An 11,142-nucleotide genomic window follows, 5' to 3' on the forward strand; every position below is an offset into this window, starting at 1 on the left:
ATTTACTGAAAACACAAAACAGACGTGTCCTTCACAGTCAGACCTCTCCTGTTGCCCAGCTAGCAACATCTTAGTTAATTTGAGGCAGTTGTACAAATTATTTTGAGAGTTCACAGCAACATCCAATTCATTCTTAGAACAAATCCAGTGGGGAATTATATTCACAAGTGCATCATAACTATAAACAGTGTGTTCAACATTCTGATCATAGAATGTCCACAAGAGAGCAGTGTTTTACCATTTCATTTGGACATCTTGACTTTGACCTTGCACAAAAGCAGACGGATTTTTTTACTCTCACTGTAAAAAAAAAAAATGGTATGATCATTAAGTTATGACAAAATATGTTTTGCTTTAACTCAACTAAATTTGTTAAGCAATTGTCTACTGTTTTTTTGAACAAGTTACACCAGATTCAACTCATTTTCAAAGGCAGTTTAATTCAATGCAAGTTGCAACTTAAACATCCAAGTTGACTGTACTTAAAAATTTAAGGCAGCAACTAATTTTTTATTTGTTTATATAGTGTTTAGATGCAACTGACAAGTTAATATTTCAGAAACATTTCACATGCCTTTATAATGTCTAACACAATCACACGCACACACACATTCATATGAGTTGCAGAAAGAAAGAGAGTGAGAAAGAATGTGTTTTCAGAGTGAGATGGTGAAATCTCAAGTTTCTATATGCACTTATAAGACATGACCTGGACCAACCATCTGAGAATCATGTGACGACACCAGTCAAAATGTCATACGGGATAACGTTAATGAATTTCTAAATATTATGATATTACAACTTTTCAAATCAATAATACTTAGGCTAATGAATATGTAAAGTGATGCAGTAAACAATATTTAGAGATCAGAAAAAAAAAAATTCTCATTATATTGTGATTTTTTTAAACGCGACCCTATTTGTTGAAGTTCTTTGACACATTTTAATGTGAGTTAAAATGCAAAATGCCTGAAAAAGTTTTATAGGACTTGATATCATGTTATTATTGTTTCCTCAACTCCATTTAGTGAAATTATGCATTTCAATGGAAAAAAAAAACAGTGTTATCCCGCCTGACTTATGGTAGGTATATGAAAACATGAGATAACACATTAATTTTTATTTTTACAAAACTTACACATAATAATGTTCATAAATAAGTAATGTTTATGTCATGTAATGGTTTTTTTTTTCAAGGAAATGAATTAGGCTCCACTTTAAAGAAATACACATGTGGTTTTTTAGTGTGTAAACTGTTACACACAAACTCAGTGTGGTTTCTTCCCAGATTTGCCAAGTATACAAATACATTTAAACAATTTTTGTTTCCATGTTTATGAATATCAAAATAAGGTTTAATTTAGTACCGTGCAGAGTCAGACAGGCGCGACCGAGTAAGACCTGAGTGAGAATATACATTTCTTTCTTTTTCCAAAGGACAGTTAAGGCTGCATGGAGAGCATGCTGTGGTTTTTACAAAAGCTTTTTCATCTAACAAACACAGATCTGAATTCATGGGCTTTGAGTCAAACATGATGCTACCATCCATCTAAAACTTGAACCTCTTTGTGGGGAAAAGAAAGTAGCTGAATCTTGTCTCATGGTTATTCATCACTCAGTCTAACTATGGAACAAAGCAGGCTGTTTAGATTTTGTATTGTTTGGTTTTAATTACATTTAGTCCACTCATTTAACCGACAGCCTTATTCCATACTGTGTATATATGGCATCACTCACTGACTTGTTACAACAGATGACATGTCTGCACCTACCCTGCTGTGGACATGCTGATACCCTTAAAGAAACAAATCACCCATGTTCAGTTTCCACTTTACAGTTTACGTTTCGAAAACGAAGAGTGGCTATTCCCTAAGCCCAAACCCTCAAAACCGTTCACCGAACGACTGAGGCCGAGAACAGAAGTCCCTCTGTACTTCTCTCTCCACACAAACAGACCTCTCTCTTCCTGAAATTACATTTGGCATGGTGAATTCCGCAGTGGCCCGGCTACTGTGTAAAGTGATATGAACCAAACAAGAAATCAATTTTCATAACCACTCACGAAGAAGAGTGCGAGACTTGAGGACAGTCTCAAATAAAAGGCAGCAGGTCTGTGGGATAAATGGAATTGTTGTCCTTTCCGAGATGTTATTGTTTGAATCTTAGCTTTCAGTCTCTTGACCTGGATTACATTTTTCTCATGTCTTTATTTTTAGGGCGTCTGGCTAAAAGCCCAGAATTTGGAAAGCAGAGAGAAATGAGTAAGGTGGTTGAGGGCACAACAGTCTCTTTTCCCATGAAAGCAAACTTCTCCATTGGAACAGATACCTCATTCAATATTTGTTTTACTTTGTGTCTTTTGAGTTATTTATGTTTCATAACAGGTAGCCATTAAAGTTCAGAAGGGGGAAGGAGGACTCCCCAAATAAAACATGAAGACCACAGTAAACGTCCATCCCGAGGAAATCGGTCTAGTGTTTCAAAACACACTGAATCATTCGAAAGAAATCTTGTGCGACGTGGGTCAAGTTTAAATACCAGCATGCTTTCAGTACACACACACACACACACATACTGCTGTCAGGCGCTGTGGTACTAGTTGAAGATGTATGCCTGTTAATGTGATTAGTCTCCTCAACTCCCTGAAGCAATTTCCAGAACTTTTGGCACAGTTTTCCAAAAAATTCCCAGTCAAACTACCATCAGCTATTCCAACCACGCAAAAAATGCACCGTTCGGCTAATCTAGTGAAAGAGATGTTGATGACTTTTTTATTATTCCACTGTCATCTACAAGAAGAAAAAAAGAAAAAGAAACAGATACTGATCACACAATCCTCAGTCACCTCGTACTACAGTTCCCATAATCCCTCCTGGCCCACACACTTATCACTACCGCACCTGTTCATATTCATTTCTTTATCTCTGTATATTTAGTTCATCTGTGTTCAGTCTTTGGTTTGGTTGTTTGTGTATGATATGTCAATCACACTGGTATGCCTGTCTTGCCTTTTTGTTTTATTAAATCATGTTTATATTTGTGTCCAGTCGGTCTTCATCCGTCTTGTGATATACTTAGCAAGACTCCGCTCCGATGTTTGTGCGTTCCAGACAGACAGTCTGTGCTTCAGTGGTGATGATTTTTCAATGACTCTTTTAGCAGGTTATACCGTTGTGAAAAAAGAAGTACACTTTAGCAGTCTTTTAAAAAGAGTTCTTACTATAGAAATAATATACTGAAGTGTAAATGGAATATATTGTTTTTGGACACTTAATTGCATGTTATTTACAATTAAATATAAATGTATTATAACTTAAGAGTGCTTTTTTGACCAACTTATAGAACTTAAGCACATACAAAGTGTACCGCCGAATAGTAATGACAAACATTCATGCTTAACTAAAATATGCAAATGTCATTTCTATTTATTCATTTATGTAAATGTAAATTTGACAGGATTACAAAGTGCACTTAACAGTCACCATAAAATCCAAATTGACAGTGCTTGATTCCAACACTATCTCACAACCAATTCGTACGAATTCGACGAATGATTAAAAAGTATCTAATTCGTACTAATTCGTACGACCTCACTCGTACGAATTTGTACGATTTGTCTAAACCCACGTGATGGTTAGGTTTAGGGGCGGGGTAAGGGGTAGTTTAGCAAAATCGTACTAATTCCTACGAGTGAGGTCGTATGAATTGTTACGATTTAACCACTTATTAATCATTCGTCGAATTCGTACGACTTGGTCATGAGATCGGGTTGTTGATTCTGTAGGCTACTCTTTAAATCTCAAAATAACTTCCCATTTCTCTTGAACCGCCATCTCTTCTCTTCTCTGATTAAGTGTTTAAGGTGTTTACTGACGCGAGACCGCTCTTGCGCCAGTAAACACCTTAAACACTCCATGTGTCACAACAACCTGCCAATCAAATGAGATCGACCAATAGCAAACCCACAACCACCCAACAATCCAATCAATTTCCGACCTCACCCTACATTTTTTCTTGTTCAAAAATATATTTCACTCACATATAAACCGCAAGTAAAGATTTTTTAAATAGAATATACTTGTAAGATTTAAGTGCACACTCAACTTTTTTTTTTACACACTTATATGTTTTTTTACAAGAGTAGGTATGCCAGTAGGTGGCAACAAATTACGCCCGAGTATGAATATGCCAATTTTCTTACATCATAGCAGGTGAAAAACAGTATGTGAATTATGTTTGAATTCATAGACTGCATCTGTGAGAGTTGTGACATGATCCGAGGATTGACATGACATCACTGACACTGAAATGACTTGTTGCCTTCCAATCTCCACATGCTGCCTAGTGAGGGAGGCAGCATTTTCTTTTACAGTAGCTTTCAAATGCCATCATAAAGCAGAAAAGCGCATCCAATGGACCCTTTACTATTCCATGAGGCCACAGGGGTATTTGCGGATGGCACTGAAGAGACACAACTGGATAGGTCACATAATAATGACAAATGTAGTACAGCCTGAATATGGACTGCATTTATATAGCACTTTCAGAGACCTAAAGGCCACCAAAGCGCTTTACATTTTGCCTCCCATTCACCCATTCATACACCTAATAATGGTCAGCCGTGCAAGGCACCATCCTTGTCGGAGCAGCTGGGGTTTGGTGTCTTGCTCATGGACACCTCGACACTAGTTCAGGTGGAACCGGGGATTGAACCACCAACCTTCTGATTTGTAGACAATCTCCAACTAGAACCAGAGATGTATAGTAACGAAGTAGAACTACTTAAGTACTAAAATGCTGTATCTGTACTCTACTAGAGTATTGTTTTTTTCTCATACTTCAACTTTTACTTCAGTAGATATTTTCGATGAATTTAATACTTTTACTTCAATATTTTTTTTAATGTTCTGCTATTTACTCGTTACAATTATAAAAATTGTACGAATCATTCGTTGCAAGTTGGCTTTCATGCTGCTTAAATCACACACCAGTTTTATAGGGTAATGGTATTAATTGACACCAACGCATTCTCACCCCAAGGCGTCACCTTTGACCATGCTTCAATATTTGACGTTTTAGGCGCCCGTTAGCGTCACTTACATGACGCGATCCTACGGCGTCATCTAATTGACGCTAAAGGAAAGCGTCAGTTAGAGGACGCGGTTAGGTTTAGGTATGGGGTGGGGGTAGGGTACGCACGGTCCTAGGGCATCATCTTACTGACACTAAAGGGCGCCTAAAGCGTCAGAAATTGAAGCATGTCCAAATCAGTTAAGTGACGCCTTGGGGGTGAGAATGGGCTGTTGACACACACATTGACAACTAATGCAGGGGTTGTCCTGCAATGGCCGCCAAAGCAAATTTGTATCCTGCCAAAGCCCCTGATTTGATTGCTAGTTCAAACTTTTGACTGCTTTCTTTAATAATTACATGACACAATACTTGTACTTTTACTTTTAGTACTTAAGTAGTGAATTTTCAAATAAACTACTTGCAATACTTAAGTACAAAAAATGTTGAATACTTTAGTACTTCTACTTAAGTGTAGTGCTTAAAGAGCACTTTAACTTCTACTCAAGTCACATTTTTGATAGAGCACTTGTTATTTTACTCAAGTCCGGGTTTCTAGTACTTTATTCATCTCTGACATGAACCAATGAGCCCCCTATGTTGAATACATTCAACTTCAACACACATACATTCATACTAGAACATACAATTTAAATGGCCATAAAGTTCATTCCTCATTAAATGTAGTATACCTACTCAGAAATCATGCGATTTCAGACTCACTGCTGATTCATTCAGGAATTGAACAAGTTAGCAGTGATTCATTGAATAACCATTCCCTCAGCTAATTTGTTTAAAAGTAATGATTCATCCAGAAATGGCATTTCTGTGTGCTGATCAGATATGCGGTTCGCCCTAGGATCGCGTCTAACCCTACCCCAGACCTAAACCTATTCTCATCCCAAGGCGTCATCTAACTGACACTTTACCTTTAACGTCAGTTAGATGACGCCTTGGGATGAGAATGCGTTGTTAATTATGAGATGTGATGTGGCTTGGTTTGGCATTTTCTTGTTTGTTTTTAGTAGCAATATTGTGCCTAAATTTTTTGTTATTTAATATTAACTTGACAACAACTTGCTGATTTGAACAACATCACTCTTAAAACAAGTTTGTAATATTGCTTTAATTGAACAAACAATAACATTTAGGAGCAACAATTTAGGAGCAGTCTGGGAGGCGTATGTTCACTATTCACAAGCAAACATGCAAGCACACACAAGTTTCTCAACCAAAGTCAGCAGTTTTCTTGAACAGACAGAGAGTGTCATAAATGTGTGAGAATGATTTACATTCTAAAATGAGAATTCACACATTACGAGTGTCAGCGTGAGGAAACACAGTGCTCTGTGAAACAGTGCCCCTATGCACACCGTACCTGTAAAAAACTACAAGCCCAGCAGTGTCTAGTATGTGCCAGGCCAGAAATGAGGTCAGGTGTGGTTTCCAGTAGATTCAGTAGAAGCAGGTTGTGAGGAGGAATGAGCATGAAAGCAGCAGAATAGAGTATGTGTGAACAGGTCCTGTTTGGCTGATCTGGATTGGGTGGTGTTCAGGTTGTGAGTTCAGTGCTGGTAAAAAGCTCAGAAACTCAATCCCACAGATGCAGATCGGACGATGGCAAATTAACCCACTTTTTATTGCCCTGTTTCTGACATGCTGCCAAAACCAACCATTTTCAGGTAGTAATAGTCTTACAGTCATTATATTGGAGTTGGCAGGGCCTATCTCTCCTCAAAAACGTAAAGCTAATTTAATTTTCCAAAAGTTTTTTTCCCCTTCATTTAAAAAGGGAAGTCATAATCACCCTGAGATCGGATTGAAAGTGTCATTTATTTGATTAGTTCAAAGCTAGTAAGCCTGCCAATGTATTCACAGCCACTGAATAAAATGACAGATTTCAGCAAACCGTGGTCCACAATGGAGTTTTTCAGTCCTCATTACTGTATAGTTTGAATTTGAACTCCTCGGTTTTTTTTTTTTTTTTTTTTTTCAAAATGCACCATAAAATAAGTGACTGCTTAATATTGTCTGCTTGCCAAGAGTTAAATTACTTTTAGAGAGCCAAATGGAGCATTGGTTTTTCAACTGCAAACACAAAATCCATGTGCACTCAACATTTTGTCTTGTGTACCCCTTGTGTAATTTATAATATATTATTTTCAATTTATAATATAATATATTATTTTCTATCTATTAGTTTAAGTTAAAAAAATAATATACAAATATAAAATAATAATATTAATAAAACACACATATTATACACACATTATATTACAGTATACCGCCTGGGGGTGTGTGCCATTGCTTAGGAATCACTGCTTTATATGATGCAGTATGCACTTGACATCCACATGCACTAACATAACTGCATCTGATACCATTGGACTAGGCGACTTACATAAAAATGCAAATATTGAATTCTGGCGCCAGACATATTGTTTCATGATGTATAGGTACACATGTTTTAGTAATAAAACACAATCAGTGGCAAAATTTCAGGGTGGGGGGGGACACATTGCGAAGTTCAACTCAAAGGGTTAATCCTAACCATTGAGCTAAATCTTTTCCCCATCAGCGCTCTCCAAAGAGACATCCGTCTATTTCATTAATACCCCTCATCATGTTCAGACCAGATGTTAAAGCAAAACGAGTCTCTCTTTCTCTCGCCTGTGGTGAGGTATGGAAAGTATTTGCTGGGTTCCTCTGAGGGCTCTGCAGCTGGAACACACAGGGAGGAAGCAAGAAAGATAGAGAGATAGCACATAAACACTGGAGAGATGGAGCTCAGGAAAATGTGTGAAAACTGGGCAATGGTGGACCACATGCCATTGCTGTAATGAGCCATTAGATAATGTATTGGATGGCAAACATACAAAATCAAACAAAGAGCCTGTCTCAGAGGATGATGTTTTGGCTTAAAACATCATGATTGACAGAATGATGGTGCTAGAATGTTCAAGTTATAATGTTTTTGTATTTATGTCTCAATTTTTTTTACACTATAAAAAAGTAAGCTAACACTTTATTTTAATTCTATTTAGGTCAAATTCTCACTAACCTAAGAATTTGACCTAATATTTATCTCACTAACTTGTTTATTAGCTTGCATTTTACTATATATTGTCTTTTTAGTATTTATAAAGCACATATTTGAATGACCTTATTGTACATCCTACCCACGTAACTGCAGGAGAACAGCTGATTTGCCGTAGTTGTTATACGTGACAGACAGATTAAGAAAGTTAATGTCATGTGTTAGGTTATGTGGCATTGTAATCGTTTCTGGATATCATTAAATGCCTAAATCAACCCACCTCTTACTTTTTAAAATCACTTTCTTTTTTGTATTTTGTCTGATGATTAAATTATCCCCTATGCCTCTTTACTGTTGCTTAGTGATTTTTGCGCTCTTTAGCTACGGCAGTTAACCGTTTACTTCTGGCTGCCGTTGATGTTTTATTCCAGTTCTATACTGTTGCGTAATGTCAATACCTGACAATGGACACCTCGTCAGGCATTAATCCTTACATAAAGCACATATTAATGCCTTATTTTGAATGACCTTATTCTACATCCCTACATTCTACCCATGCAAACTTAAATGCAACAACAACTACCTTAATATCTACTAATAAGCAGTAAATTAGTAGTTTATTGAGGCAAAAGTAGTTAATAGTGAATATATGTTCTCCATACTAAAGATAGGACTTGGACACTTGTGTTTAACTTAAAGAATGACAACACAAAACAAAAAGACGATGTGGATCTCCCTACACTTTACAAATATTTACAAATAGTAAAAAAAAAAATAAACTTTACAAATAGTTACAAATAGTAGAAACATTACAAATAGTTTTTGTGTAGATCCAACTCCTCCCCGTAAACTTTATGTTCTGCAGTGAGGACCATTTCCTATTTTTCAAGCATATTTGATCTAATATACATACTAATCAATGTTCTTGTTTATTTATAAGTGTACTAATTCAGTACTAAATTGGCCAATGTTTAGTTTATAAAAGTATACAGTTTTGAGTGTTCTTTAAGTAACAGTTGTAGACACATCTAGCTATACCTTTAGTTCATTTCTGGGTTAATGAAAGTGCACTTCATTTTTATATTAAAAGAAGAATACTAATTGTTGTTAATTCTCTTTTTTGTAAGGCCGAATGCCAACGCATTCTCACCCCAAGGCGTCACCTTTGACCATGCTTCAATATTTGACGTTTTAGGCGCCCTTTAGCGTCACTTACATGACGCGATCCTACGCGTCATCTAACTGACGCTAAAGGAAAGCGTCTGTTAGAGGACGCGGTTAGGTTTAGGTGTGGGGTGGGGGTAGGGTACACGCGATCCTAGGGCGTCATCTTACTGACGCTAAAGGGCGCCTAAAGCGTCAGATATTGAAGCATGTCGAAATGCTTCCCAAGGCGTCAGTTAAGTGACGCCTTGGGGGTGAGAATTGGCTGCGAATGCATACTGCATAATGTACAGGAGTGAAAAGAAATGTACAGTAAAAGTAAAAATGTTTTTTTTTTTATTTTGGAACTGATGAGGAATATCAAATTGGTTAGGGCAAGTGATTGATGTATTTAACAAATCAAACTCTTGTAAAATCTTTTGATTCCTCTTTGAGTGTTACTACTGAGAACTAATGAGTGGGCTTTGACAGGTTAAAAGTAGGTTCCTTTGGCTCAGTCAGAGACTTTATAGACCATGCAGGTGAAGTGGTTCATAGCTTCAGGTGCTGACACTTTAAACACTGTGGTGTAATGGGGCACACACCACAACCATTTTTGTGCCACTTCCCTTTTTAAAGGTGAATGAAAGTCTATACTGTATGTGAATGCTTACAATGAATCAGGGTGGCCCACAATTCAAAACTCACAAAGAATCTTTCAGCTCAAATAAAGGCAAAGATAAGAACGTCTTACAGCACTGTCGGGAAACTAAAGCATGTTGAGTCCCATGAGCAGCCCACATGTGTCTGGGAGATCCTGGCTTAAGCTCAGACAGATCAAAGCTGTCGCTGTTCAAGCTATCCTGTCATCATGGTGGCTTAAATATAGAACGGTTTCTGCTTGGTTTTGTTCCAATACACAGATTTAGCAAAAGACTCAATGTTGTCTTTTCCACTGTTATAAATTTAAACATTCCAAAAGTGTGTTTCAGGTTTGTAGAGTAACAAAAAAAGTCCAATAGTTTTGCTTTAACATTGCCTTAATTGGTAATACCAATTCGCTTAGGTTACCTTTACTGTCTTTTCGAGAATCTGCTGTTGGAAATGTGAAAGCCCACATACTCTGAGTTATGACTGAAAGGTTTACTCTAAAAAAAAACTGCGCTGCTCTAATTTAAAAATCCCAAATAGAGAAACCATTGACCATTTCTGTTTTAAAGACGAACTATTTTGCATTTACAATCTTGATTTTAGTTTTTTGGGGCTACTAGAATATGTAGGTTTTCATGCTTGATTGTTCAAAAAACTCAAGACTACAATCCAGGCATTCCACGGATTATAGATAACTCACTTTGGAGTGGACTTTGTGATTTTTAACTTTTCAATCTGTTACAAACTGCTCTGTTGAAGAGACCTAAATGCAGCATTATTAGGGTAATCCACAATCATAGTACAAAATACAGGCAAAAGGTCAAAAAACAGGACAGAAAATATGCAGACAGGGAAATCAAGGAGAGTCAGAATCATTACACAGGAAAATCAGAAAGAGCATTCAGGGCCTGTTTACACGAGAACGCTCGCGGTGAAAAAGTAAAAATATTTTATCGGATGTGCCTTTCGTTTACACGGCGACGGCATTTTGGGGGCTTAAAAATGCAAAAAAGTGAAATCTTAAAAACGCTCCACCGTCGCGTTCTTGTGTAAAGGGTAAAAACGCAAAAATCTGCTAGACAGTGAAGGTTGTACGCAGGCACGTGGACCTGGTGTTATTGTGTGCTCCACATTGCCACCTAGCCGCCTGGAGTGTATACTACATTGAATTTCACGCACTTTTGCGTCACCATATGCACGCAGATTTCCCACCCAAAACGCTCGTCTAAACGCAGAATAAA

This window comes from Pimephales promelas, chromosome 14 (genome assembly GCF_988280905.1).
Source record: "Pimephales promelas chromosome 14, fPimPro1.hap1.1, whole genome shotgun sequence".
Classification (NCBI taxonomy): Eukaryota; Metazoa; Chordata; class Actinopteri; order Cypriniformes; family Leuciscidae; genus Pimephales; species Pimephales promelas.